Raw genomic sequence first — 13,471 nt, forward strand, 5'->3', positions numbered from 1 at the left:
CATGCACTCTTCATTTTTTTTTACATTTTATGTCTCAGTATCATCTTCAACAGACATGCTATCAACAATGATTGGATATAATCTCTAGTCATATTAATGTCTATATGTGTTAATGTCTACAGGTCCTGGTCTTAAACATACTTTAGGACTCTTGAGGCTTTCAGCATAATGAGTTAGGCTGGTTTCCACATGGAAAACCTAACCTCTACTTAATTAAAAATTATAAAAAACATTCCTAGGAGGCACTCCATTTTGAAGTGTCTCATATAATCAGTGAGTCTTTTTTTCAAACCATACTTGAATGCCACCCTCACAGCCTAAAGGTCTGCTTTAGTACAATTTCTGAAACTATTTGCTTTGGAGACAGATGCTAATGAATTGAACAGAATCAGACTCTTTGTAGGTCTAAAAAAAGTATCGTTAGTGTCTTTTCTACAGGAGAACAATACTTCGGGTTCCAGTAAAAAAGTTTGCTCAAGCTGAAACTACAGACTTAATTTCAAATGTTGCTGCTAATGCTAAATAAAAATTCTGTATTCCAGGAACATCATAAATGTTTTATTTCTTTCAAAAATTATTTTTGGGGCTTCAGTTTCATGACTAAATTGTTTGCCAGATGCAGCATGAATTCTAGCTGACCTGAACCTGCATTTTCTAGTCATTAGTCTATGCAGCTGAAACATTCTGTCTAGCATTCTCTGTTCACAGGCTTCCTTTGGGCCAAATCAATGCTGCAGAGTCAATTTTTTTCATATTTACAGCAGACAAGGAAGCAACTTGATACAGCTTCAATTTTCAGAAACATCATGTAAAGTACCTCAGTCTACTTGAAGCAGTTGGATCGCGCTACTTCCTCTTTTAGCCGCACACATGTCTAAGTGTGTTTTGAATATTGGCTTCTATCTGCATACCTATGTCAGTTAAGAGTACAAAAATGCTTGCATTCTTTTCTATCATAACTGTGTTGGCAAAAAATATAACATAAAAACCTTTACATTGCCAAAAGCTTCCTCTTTTCCTTAAATATGGCTTACTTTATCTGGGGAACTGGTTTAAAATCAATGCCTGAAGCAGCTGCCAGGGAATTTGCCAACAAAACTATATTGCCAAACTCTTATATGCAGAATAATCTCTAATATAGGCACAGCCTAACTGATTTTGCTCATTTTAAAAGGAGAATCCATTCAAAATATGTAATGGGGTAAGAAACAAGAAATCGTCAATCTTTTGAAGTCCATGAAAACTAACACAGTAGATTCAAGCAAGCAAGGTAACGTGCAGTACTGTAGCTGTTCCAACATATGGATGGCCCTATGGAAATGGCCAGGATCTCTTTTTCTAGGCCCCTGCAAAGTTCTGCCCTGTCTGTATAGGTGGTGGCCATTTTCAGTTAAACATGTGCTTATGTATATTCATCTTGTGAGGCGTCAATTTAGAAAAGACATTTCTTGTTTATCTCTATGTTGGCACTTTTCTTGTGAGAAATTACTATACCATAACTAACACTGTACTGAACTCTGTCATTGGTTTTTAGTACCTTTTTTTTGCTTTCCAGAGTTCCAGTGTTGGCATACCAGTGATAATAGAATTGGGATCTTCCTGTGCTGCTGAGTTTACTATGTCATTTGCACCAATGACCAGAGCCAAGTCTGTATCTGAGACAAAAAGGAAATATATTACAAAATGTGTTATTATGAAAGGAAAAGCCACTGCTTCGAGTTATCAAGACAACAGCAAAGCACATTAATCAAGTATACAATAAATGATGACAGTTTGTTGTTTCATCTGAATGAAAAAATTAAGTCCATCTGTTGGTGTTCAAACCTAGAATCGAATCTTGGCAGTTACATGTGCTAATGAAAACTGTTAAAAAATGTTGTGCATTCTCTGTGTAAGATATCATGAAAATAAATACTCTTAAGATTTAAGAGGCAGTCTTATGCAAGGCCCTTACGAGGTTGCTAAATAGAGCGCATATGTGGAATCTGAAGATGACGTCCATTATGTTATACTGTGGAGTTTATTTCAACACTACTCACTTAAGGTCCAAATCTACAGTCTCTTTTCTGTTCAGTTCCTCAGTTCCATGGCTCTGCGTGCAGGAAGCACTCCATTTACACAATCCATTGTAGGTCCAGGAATTAACATTTTAGTAGTCCAGGAGATTCCACAGCTTGGGTTAAGATGGTAGAACACAGCTCTAAAAATTGCTAATAACTCCTAAAACCACTAGCCACAGGGCTCATGAATGGTGTATTTCTAGAGTAACTCTACTGGTAAAGAAATGGGGCATAGCTTAGAGCTGTAGCACCAGCAGTATCAACTACATCGCCCTTATCCTCATGCTTATTGAATCCTTCAAGGAACTCTTAATGGGTTTGTGAAATGTGACATCTGCAAAAGCAGCAGTGATTCCTCTGCCAAAGTTACTTACCCATGTGCCTACCAATTCTTTTTTTTTTTTTTTTTAAGTTATTCACAGTTTGCCCAGTAAAGTGATGCTTAATGGTCTGTACATCTGTTCAGTCTCCTAGAGTCCCTATTAAAATCAGCATCATGTTCCAGCTTCCATTCCTCTTAACCTTTTTAACCACAGGGCTGGCTATGCCTCCCAGGAGCCTGGCAACCAGAGAAGGCAAGGATGTTCTGGCTGCACCGTTCTTATATCTTCTGCAACAGCCCTCCAAGTGACTGAGATGCAAGAGCCAAAGGAATTTAGTGTACTGTTACATGGAGAACAGCCTCCAGGTGTAAGACAACCATAGGCCTACTTTGAGCAAAGAGAGGAATAAAAGCAGTCTAATACAGAAGTGTCTGTTTTCCCTGCTGTTTCTAAGTTCCTGCAGGTTCTAAGGTCATGCATGCAAATACAATGTCGACAAACTTACAACATCAGATACAACAATGCAAGCAGATCAGCCTCACTTACAGCAATGAAGCTACCCCTATTTCAGACGTTTATGAAAAGTAGATGCATCATCTTGCCTTTCCAGACTGAATTTCTAGGATGGACAGTGAGACAGAAACATTTTAAGATTGTCAGCTGAAAAGACTTGACATGGAATCTTCTCAGAGGCAGTAAATTCAATATTCCATGGTACTAAATTTAGCTTGTAAACCTTCCTTTATGAGCTATCGCCTGCATATTTGCTTGGAACAAAATCATATATTTTGACTCCCATTGATTAAGCTGGGTCCAGTGATGCAAAGCAGCTCTAAAACAGATAAAGCAGTGAAGAATTCTTATGTGAAGGAAATACGGCCAGTGCAAGGTGATACAAAGATCTGAAAAGGTGCTGTTGAAATTACCAGATCCCCACCTGTCATTAGTGGCCTACGTAGTCTCTGGTTTCATAGTTGGCAGCCTCAGAAGGAGGGGGAAGGCCCAGAGGCAGTACAGAGCCATTTTTGCCTTTCTTCCTGATGCTACAGATCATATGCATCTCCAGAGATATGATCCCAGCTGTTGTGGCCTTCTTTACTTATGCAGTGTGGGATATATTAAGAAAGATTTGCCATCCTCACAAACTTAGGACTTATACAGAAAAAAAAAATCCAAAAGAGACAATTAAGTGAGTGAAAATTAAAACCACAAATCATTAACACCCTGAACATTGATTTTGTGTGTGTGTGTTTTTAACACTGCAGCGTTCTATTTGGAATTCACTATTTTATTGCAAATAAAGCCTCTGACCCTTTTAAAAATAATTTCTTTAATCTTCAGGGGACAAGTATATAAACATCTTGACTAATAACAAATTTCTAGGACTTTGAGTGTTTTCTGTTGGATTTTTTAATGTGATTATACAAAAACAACAGCACTTAACATTACTCTCTACAGCAGCCTGCTTTACTGGAGGAGGCACTTTGGCAGTTCTCTTCCTTTTTTTCCACATCCCTCTCCTTTCAGAGGCCCCTCATCATGATGACCCATCCATTTGGCTAAGGGCTGCATGCAGCTGCATCTGAAAGAAGCCAACTGTATTCTTGGGTCAGCTGGAGAAGTCTGCTTGATTACAACTGTAGGTATATGCAGTGCTTCTAACGCCTGTAGCTTAGAGGAGAGAAGACCTAGGCCTCACCTCAGGTTTCGGCAGCGGTGCAAAGCAGATGAGCCAGCTACATAGCAAGTGCTCAATAGCTTCAGGCAACCCGGTGCATAAAAGCTGTGTCATTTAAGGATTTTCTCCTACATATTTGCAACCATAGTCTTTTGCTTACATGCATTCATAAAATACTATAACTTTTTGCGATTTTTTATAATGAAAGAAGAATGATTAGCTGGCACATTTCAACTCAGTGGCTATGCTGTCCTGTAGATGAGATGTGTGAAAACTGAATGTTTCCTGATCTCCGTTAATATTTTCCATGTATAGTCATCCTACAGAAATTAAAGTCTCCTAAAATATCATGACACAAACTTTTTTGTTAGCATTGCAAATTGAAAATGAATGTTGGCCAAAGCTTGCCATTCTTGGAGAAATCTCAGACTGAATAGCTGATTACCCTGCATAAATCTTGGCAGTGCCTGGTTACCCATTTTTAGGAAAAGCAAGAGATTTTTTTTTATTTTATGAGAATTAACACAAAGAGGGAGGCTCAGTGAAGTAACTTCAGTAACTTCATGTCATATTTCTTTGCTATAAACCAGTACCATTCAAAGGTTAAAAAAAAAATCCATTTAAGTTTTGTGCCCAAATTCTTTGTATTTCCACTATCCCCAGTTCTACGCCAGAGGCCTTCATTATTTTTTAAGATGAGAAAAACTCCCAGCAGAGTTCACAGATGTAAAGTGAGGCACCGTTCATTAAGGTCTAATCATAAAGAGCAGGTCTGACTTACATCGTAGCTGGAATATACATCAATAGTAAAACCTCAAAATTCCAGGATATGACAAATGGCGTAAACCTGATGAAATTAAGATTAGTGTAGTCTTAGATCTAGGGCCTTGATGAAGTCTTTTGCCCTATGCTGTATCATTACAAAAGGATGAGGACTGTAGTACTGCCAAGATGTATGCTGTATTATCAAGTGTGATACTTCTAGTTAACCAACGTTTTTCATTAGAACTATAACATTAATTATGGTTGTAATTCACTACTTCAGGAAGCCTTCAGCTTTCGCTAATGTCACATACATCCAGGACACTGTATTAAATGGGTTTACTGGTGACAAGTAGGCACCAAGTCCCAAAAATGTTGTACTTTCTGAATACATCTGAACAAAAGGTTTCACTGAAAACATCGGAAAGAAGAAATACAGGCTTGTAGTTTGTGACCAAACATTTGTTATAACTCCCTTCTTAGCTTATACGGTATTTTTAATGTCTATAATGTAAATTTTCAAGTCTCTTGCATATTTGTACACCACTAAAATAACAGTTAATACTTAGCACTAGTCTGCAGCAGACAAGAAAGCAAAATCTGTGCCCTGAAACACTTAAAATCAAGGATAAAAGTTAGCATCAAAGACAGAAGAGTAGACTTGTCAAGGTGAAGCTGAGCAATGCTTTAATAGTGTGCACTCAGGTAGTCTGCAAGTAAATGATTTGGCAGGCTTAGGCTTTCAAAACAGATTTCAAGGTAAAGAAAGATGGTACTCTCTTGGAAAGCTCAGAACACTCCAGCTTCTGGGGAAGCATAGCATATAGGTAGGAACAGAGATGATTAGGCATGAAGTTGGCTAATGATTGTAGAGGTCCGTATTTATGGGCAAAGCCCAGGGAGGAATGACTGCTAACATCAGATGAGACACAGGTGGCATATAAGGAGAGAAGAGGTATTTCACAATTTTGTATTTGGATAACAAGCATGAATTGGATAGATTCAAAGGAAGTGGAAGCAAGAGTTTGACATAATTAAAGTGACAGCGAACAGTGAAATACACAAAAAGTTATGCAAGACCCGAGGTAGCTTGAAAAGCCTACTGTTGAGTAATTGAACAAATATCTGAACTCTCACCCGGGGTAATGATAGAATTAGACTCCTTTATCATTTCAATAGCTTGGTCTAATCCAGCTTCAGTGTAAGTTTCAACAATTTCCATAGGTTTCCTTCCTGCTGTAGATGCTGTGCCATATCCACCCAAAAATGACATTTGGCAAAGATCCGACCATGGCCTAAATGTGAACGTATTAAATGAGCATATTGGTAAAAACAACAGTTCCAAGTCCATTAAAGGAATCCCAAAATAAATAGTTCATTTGCTCTAAATTCCCACATAGTTTGTTTGGGAAGGCAGACTGCATTATTCTTCAGCTCATTAAAGTTTACTTTAACAAGCTGTGAAGCTGATACAGCAATGGTTCAACAGTTCAGTATTGCATTGCCTTTTTTTTTTTTTTTTTTGAAAGCTTCAGCATCCCACGTGGCATAAAAAAATCACACATTTCAAACAGATTTTCAGATACGCCTTTGAGAAACCTTGTTTTTCAGCCATTTTTAAACAATTTTTCTTCTCCTCCCTAAACTACCTTAACATTTTTCCCTAGCAAAACAAAGATGTTCTTTGTTTAAATAACATCTCCCCTCTTGCTTGTTATGAAACAGCACATTTTCCATTTCCTCAAAGTCAGTTGCTGGGTGAGATCCTTCAGTGAAGGCCATTCAGCATTTTATAGAATATTAACTTACATTGTTGGTTTTATGAGTAAATCACATTGCTGTTATTGCTTTTCCTAGTTGTTTCTAAAGTTCAATTGCCAGATTTAGTGTACTAGGAACTGTTTACACACAGAATGGCTAGAACTTGGGCAAAGCTATGCAAGGTCTCTTATGGTATAAGACCACCACTCTGATCTGAAGGAATCAGCTCTCTCAAGGCCAGTAGTTTAATCTCCATGCTGACACACGAGTGCCAGTCAATGCCCAGTCCACCATGCCTGTGCCCAGCAGGAATATGAATCGTTAGCGTGCTTACACTGTTCAGTGAAGTGCCACGTGGAAGTGCTTGAGCTATGGGTAAAGGAGCTACTAGAAAGCAGGGTAAAAATGCCCTCTGCTAGGAGAGGGCACATATATACTGCTTGCAATCCTTGAGTGGGATGGATATTTCTACACAGCTCCGCATCATGCAACCCAGACATATTCTGATTTCTTTGCTGTCCTTGGCATGTAAGGAGTTCATTTGCCAAATCCTAATTCTAGAAAACCCACCAGACATCTATCCAGTTGTCATAACTTCATTATTTACTACCGTTATGAGCAAAATTCTGTCAGGCAGCCAGTCCAGTCATCCAATCTCCTGCAACATCTTATTTCTAAAAGTTTCCAAAGTAGATGCCCTAGTCTTATTTCACAGAGAAAAGGGGACCAACTAGTGGCATTTCCTTACCACACACACAATGCATGACAGGATAGCTCCATCCAGAGGAACCAATCAAGGTACCCACAACTGTCAAGACTCAGGTCAAGAAGAAATCCTTCTACACACAAGGCTCAGCCAGAGTAACTGTTTGGTATTTTAGTAAAAGGCATTATCTGTTCCACCTACAGCTGTCAGTGTCAGTCCCTGCAATTTAGTAAACACCACATAAGGGAAAGAAAAATAAAATTCATATTTCAAGAAATGATATAATGCCTAAAATATTAAATAAGTGAAACAAAAGCAAATAAAAGTTCATTCAAGCACCCAGTTAGCAGAAGCTTGTTACCTATGATCATTATTGGGTTTAGTCATGTAAGCAGATACACCTTTAGAATTTTTGCTGAAAGATTATACAGGCATAATAGGAGCTGAAATAATTTGTTATTTTGCAGGACAAGACCCTTACTCTCTTATTTCTTTCCAAAACTAGTCCACAGTTACAGCAATGGCTAGGATTACATATACATCTGACTAGATAAACATCCACAGCTTATTTTACAGCACTGCTGCTGGCTAAAAAGTTTTGGATCTCTGCAGTGTGGTTTGTGGGATCCTGCAGGGTCTTGCAGACTTGTTACGGAATTTCTATAGAGCTAAATAAACATTCTGCAGAGTGCTTTGTTGATTCCTCATAATTTATGCCAAATTTTTCAGCTAACATGCAAGACTGCATTGTGGCTAGCATTCAGCAAGTGCTGGATGTGCGTGCAAAAACCTCACGTTTATTTGCAGTGAAGAGGTTCAAGAATTGCTCTCTTGATACTATTAGCATAATTGAGGAGAGCCCCGTGGCACCAAGACTGCACACTAATCCAGGAGTGCAGCTTGGATGCAATGTAAAAATTATCATACTAGCCATGGATGCTGTCAGCAAGCCAGCATTCAACTAGTGGTGCCCAAGTAGAAATGGTGCCGAGTTCAGCAAACCTGGAAGCAAGCGTGCTGCTCTAACGCTGTATTGACTTTAGCACTAAAATATTTTTAATGCTAAAGCACTAGAAATTAAGACAGGCTAGAGATACAGAATAAAAATACCAAAGACATTGGTCTCCCTGGAAGTTAGTTTAGCTGGAAGAAAGATCCACCTATTGCAGATACAAGACAAAAACTTGGGAATTTTTTTGGAAGGAATTCTCAGAAATGGAAGTACTCCAGCTCCTCTCATACTCCGTGACTCCTTCTATTTCAGCCTTGTTAATTATGGGAAAACAAAAGCAGTTTGATATACGATTGCTTTGTAGTAGCAAATAGGACACAGTAATTGTTCAGAATACAAAGCCTCAATGGCTGTATATCATCGCAGTAGGAAATAATTGATACATAGGGACCTAAAAGATCTTACTACAATTCCTGTAGCCACTAGTTGTTCACATCAGAATCTTAGGAGTAATGCTCTGTGGAATCTAAGAATTCGTAGGAATCTTAGATTCTAAGTCTAATCTTAGTTAAACAAACACTCTCTAGCAAATCCAGCAAAAGAAATCCTTGAGACCAACATCAACATCTCTCCTAATCAACACAAAAGCCAAAGTCTCTAACCTCTTCTTCCTTGTGTTCCAGTCCTACCAAATTTGTAAAGCTAAGTTGTATAAGACTACTTCCCTCCCCTCGCAAAGCCAAGAGAATTAGCCCCCAACTCCTCCTAGGATTCAACTGTATTTTGAGGAAAACAAAAAAGGGCCTCCAGTGAACTTTATCCTAAATTTCATATGAGAGGCTAAAGTAAAGAGTACCCAGCAGTTTTCCATAAGCCACTAAAGACACACTGAAAGCTACACTCCAATATAGTGCCCAAATATGCCATAATTTTGAGAACCTCGGCAGAAGGGTGAACATTAAGGTGTGGGTATTCAATCACGTACTCGGCAATACGTGTAAGAGCTGCTGCTGCCAAACTAACCAGACTGTGAAATGCAGCTACAAGCTGAGGAAGGGCAGAGATTTCAATTCCTTTTGCAATGGCAAGACCTGCAAAATTAAATGATTTAGATCCAAAATAAAATATTACATTGTGTTTCATACTCAAAGCATAAACAGACCATTGAGCAAGAAAGGACTGTTTACTTCTTAATGTTGTTTTCCTTTTCGTACAATGAAATAGAAATATAATAGTTATAGGAAATTTTAACCTAATTTAAGTCCTTTCCAAAAATACATTGCTAGAACATTTTGGGATGACAGCTTGTAAGAAACAGAGCCAGAACAGCTCTTTTGAAGCCACTGTGTCTTACGTATGGGAGAGAGTTGTGTGAATGCACCCGCCAGAGTTTCCAAACACATTTTGCCTACAGAGAATCAAGGCAGGCCAAATGCCTCTGAACGCATTAGAAGACTGCCACAATCTAAGTGACAAACTGGCAAAGAAGCAGTACCTTCCCCTCTTCTCTCTTACCAAGTTTCAACCTCAACCTTTGAGAATTTCTATTGGCCTCCATACTATCAGATACAAAATCCTCCTTAGAGAATCAGCATTAAAACTAAATTACATTTTTCAAATATTTCTGTTCCCACAAATTAATAAATTCTAATTTAGATCAACTGCGGCAGTTGGTAGATTCATAACAAGAAAATTGTTTCAGTTGAGAAAATAAAAGGAAAGTTCCGAAAATATCTAATGATTTCAGTGCTTTTTGAAACATCAATTTTTTCATTTCAGAACAACATTCGACTTCAACAAAACTTAAGCTTTTTATCAGCAGCTAAGATCTTTCACCCCAACTTATACCCCCCCTTAGTTAAGAGTGCCACCTTTAGGAATTCATATACTTTCATAATATATATTCCTATCCTCTCAAAGAATAGTAAATTAATCAATAACACTTAACAAGGATGCTGTGAATTGAGTACATATACCGTATAGAAGTAAAAATACCCCTTGTACCACTCAGAGCCATGCCTATAGACATCTGTGCATGCACTTCTGGTGAGGATTTTGGTGCTCCTACTTCTGCTTGCTCCTAAATCTCTGACACCCCAGTCATACCAAGGGCATTGCCAAATCCAGAAGTGTGCTGACTAGACAACCCTGCCAGCACTCCTACACAGCACACAACCGAGCTGAAATACATCATCTGAAAAACAAAGAAAAAAATGAACATGTAGCATTGCTGTACTTCAAGCTTTACTCTTTGTAAAGGAATATATAGGCATTGAAAGGCTTGTAAAATCCCCAAGAGGACTGAGAACCAATAGTTTATCTTTAAAGATGAGAAAGATTTCTTTGTTTATTAATGCAAGTGAATATCTATTTCTGATTATAAGACTTCTGCACATTCCTCCCTTCACATTTTCTGGTTTCCCTATTTCTTTATGACACCAACCCACCAAGCAACCATGAAACTAATTAGCATCCCCACAACTCAGTTTCAAGATCCATTGACATATATTTGAGTACATGTTTTCAATTATCATCAACACTGACGTATTGTTTTCTAATGTTAGTCTACAGTGCCTCAATTACTGCCTTATCCTTTATTGTTTTCAGGCTTATTTCTTAATACTCTGTCCCAAGAGAAAAATACTTATTGCGTTAGTTCAAGCTGAAAGATATTACACCTTTACTAGATTTGCCCTCCACTGGACAAATTTAAAACTGTTTTAGCCATTATATTCTTTATGGGTTAAAGTAGTGTATTTTATCAAGCTAAATATAAAGTTCTGATTCTCTTATATTTTTATTTTAGATGTTTTGATATAAAAAATGCTCTGAAATTCCTCCATGACCTCATTTAGTAAACACGTAGTCTTCCTTCTGATATTTAAAGAGCACATGGTGACTTAATTTTAAATAATAAATTGTCTTTTAACCTGCATCACTGAATGAGTGATGCAGGTTAAAGTTGAAAGTATGATCCAAAATAATATAGTCAGAAAAATCCATGATGCTCAAATCATAACTAACAGACAAATATAGCCATTCGACAACATTCTTAGAACATTCAGAAAGGCCAAAGCCCACGTGTTGGCTGATATCTTCAAGAAATATGTATGGGCTTTTCAGAAGTCTGAGTCCAAAGTCTTAAGACTGACAGAAGGGAAACTGTCATATAAGGATATTAACAATGCTGAGATGGAGCAAGTTTACAGATAGTGTATCCTGAGGAGATTTGGCGTTAAACAGAATAGCTGTATGACTGTATTGATGTGGCTTGTACTATGGCCTGTGGAAAAGATGCAACATAACAAGAGGCAACATAACAAACTTTCCAGAACACATCTCAAGTACTCATTTGTAAGACAACTGGAAAAAAATATCAGCTTCAGTGATTTCATACCTTATCTTTAAGAAGCAACAATGCAGCATATAATTTTGATCCAGTGTTTATCTAATTACTAACCTGGTCCTCACAATGAATCAGGTCAAAATCTAAGTGTAAGAATTAGAGTGTCCTTTATTTGTATGCAGAATATAAATTGAAAATATCTGCTACTGCTTCTAGTTCAGTCTGAGCTCTCTCAGTCTTTGAGGCATTTATTACTTTTAAGATTTTATTGATCCATTCCTTCTGTGTGTTACAGCGCAGAGGGAAATGTTTTACTTTATTCTTTTAATACACATATGAGCTATTCTAGTATGGTTATACAATATCGTTTCAAAGAATGGAGTTCCAATGTAAAACTAACTGTGAAACAACCATTTGGAAAATAAGCTTTGTTACTATGTTTATTGACTGCCATGTGACCTTCTGATAAGTTCCAGGACATCCATCAGATTTCTCTCCAGTGATGGTATTGTTTAAAAAAACTTTAAAGAATTAATGAAATCTGACACTTCATTTCTTCCAGATTTAGTGCTGAACACTTTTCTAGGATGTAGGAAGCCTTAAGGGCAGGTAAGAGAACCAGTTCAGGTCTGATTACTATCAGATTGTTTTCTTCCCAAAATACTTCCTTTCTCTGTCTTTAGTAAAGATAATTGCCAATTAGATTCTACCTCTAATAAGAAATAGCTTAGTTTTAATAAGTTTTGAACAACACATGCACCTGGAAGTGGATTAAAAATAAATAAAAGTAAATACGGTCTCTCTCCTGATGTACTTACACTGTAAACTAGATACAGATTGGTACTTCTGCAAATGAATTAAGTTCTTTGACGAATGTGTTTCTGCTTTGTAACTGACTGAATATTATAGAACTGGGAATGCAAAGCTGTTTTCTCTTGAATGAAACATAGCACAGTCAAAGGAATATGTTCAAATAAGGACAATAGAAAACAAAAAGGCTATAAAATTGTTTCCCTGGCCCCAGGGATAACAGATTCCATGATCTAATGAAGAGGGATGGCAAATATTTGCCCATATAAGTGAATAGTTTTCCTGGAGGGCCTGATTCTGCACATACCCCTCGTTCCTCACTGCTTGTAGCATTAGTATTTCAGGCAGAATCAGGCTCTTTGCTTGCTCGTATGACTAGCTTTGCTAGCCAAGACCACCCTCCTAGTTTTGGATTACTTAACTATTGAACAGAAGAAAACTTAATGTTGAGTAACCTGTTCAATGTTATGTCCAATGGCATAGAGAGATACCATATTATCCTATAAACACTGCTTTAGGGAGAAGGCAGAGATAATCATGTTCTGGAGTAGGTCATTTGAACATATACAGCATTCTGTGTAATTAGGAAACCACTTGTTCAGAAATATAAATTTTACCTGTAAGAATTAGCAAGTAAAAAGTCCTGGGAGTATGCTTTCTTTCTCTGCACATCCCTTCATGTTAAAACTGGTGTAACTATCATGTTGTATTCTGCAGCTTATTCCAGCTGCAAATTCAGTTCCCATATGGTGTCGGACTTTACCGTGTTTTCCTTTTAGTAGGAGCGTTTTCAATTTTATTAACTATTTGTGCTCTTTTTGAATGGATTCCTTTTTCTCTCTCAATGTCAGACCTTCCTTATCCATCTTATTTCCTAAACTTCGAGCATGGCCATGGTACTATATATGGTATGTTTGCTTAGTTTTTTCATTTTCTACTTAGAAGGGACTGTGTGTTGACTGTTTATGCTATTTTTTAAAATTAATTTTATCAAATTCTACCTTTGTTTTTCCTTGAGAGTTACAGAACTTCATTCTAGATTATGTTATCTAATTTATCTGCTTTTCGTGGTC

At 37.4% G+C, this 13,471-nt stretch overlaps 1 pseudogene; it reads right to left on the bottom strand.

The window, feature by feature from the left end:
- Positions 1-1,530: 1,530 nt before the first annotated feature.
- The window catches only part of LOC142411963 (NAD(P) transhydrogenase, mitochondrial-like), a 34,631-nt pseudogene continuing 22,690 nt past the window's right edge, over positions 1,531-13,471 (bottom strand).

Source organism: Mycteria americana, chromosome 6 (genome assembly GCF_035582795.1).
Source record: "Mycteria americana isolate JAX WOST 10 ecotype Jacksonville Zoo and Gardens chromosome 6, USCA_MyAme_1.0, whole genome shotgun sequence".
Taxonomy (NCBI): Eukaryota; Metazoa; Chordata; class Aves; order Ciconiiformes; family Ciconiidae; genus Mycteria; species Mycteria americana.